Raw genomic sequence first — 449 nt, 5'->3', positions numbered from 1 at the left:
CATGGGGGTGCTAGGGAGTTGGGGGGGAGGGGGGGTTGTGCAGAGTCCCCCATGCAGCATGGGGCAGTGGGGGGCAGCAGGGATCGACCCCCACCCAGCAGCATCCGGTGAGTTGGGGCTGTTTTTTTCAAAGTGCCCAGAGCTGGGGTGGGCGGGGGTTGGGCCTGGATGGGCCTGGGCCTGGGCTACTGCCGAATCTCCGAATCAGATCTGGCTGAATCGATTCGGGATAGTGATTTGAATCACTGAATCAAATCACTGTCCCCTGAATCAGCCAAATCCAAGGCAAATACTAGTCACTTTGCCCAGGCAAAGTGGCTGTGCAAGAAGTTCTTTCTGATGTCTCCTTACCTTCAAGAAGTTCTTTCTGATGTCTAGTCTAAATCTGCTCTCTGTCAGTTTGTGGCTATTGTTTCTAGTTACTCCACTTTGAGTAGTGTATATAGATG

At 52.8% G+C, this 449-nt stretch overlaps 1 protein-coding gene across 6 annotated transcripts in view; it reads right to left on the bottom strand.

Annotated features, from left to right (window-relative positions):
- Window positions 1-449, bottom strand: part of CNGB1 (cyclic nucleotide gated channel beta 1) — a 97,345-nt gene that overhangs the window by 24,874 nt on the left and 72,022 nt on the right. The gene's annotated exons all lie outside the window — the stretch shown is intronic.

The sequence above is a fragment of the Alligator sinensis genome, unplaced genomic scaffold (genome assembly GCF_000455745.1).
Source record: "Alligator sinensis unplaced genomic scaffold, ASM45574v1 scaffold203_1, whole genome shotgun sequence".
In the NCBI taxonomy this organism is placed as follows: Eukaryota; Metazoa; Chordata; order Crocodylia; family Alligatoridae; genus Alligator; species Alligator sinensis.
Note: the sequence above shows the minus strand (reverse complement) of the source record. Positions and strands in the feature narration are given on the sequence as shown.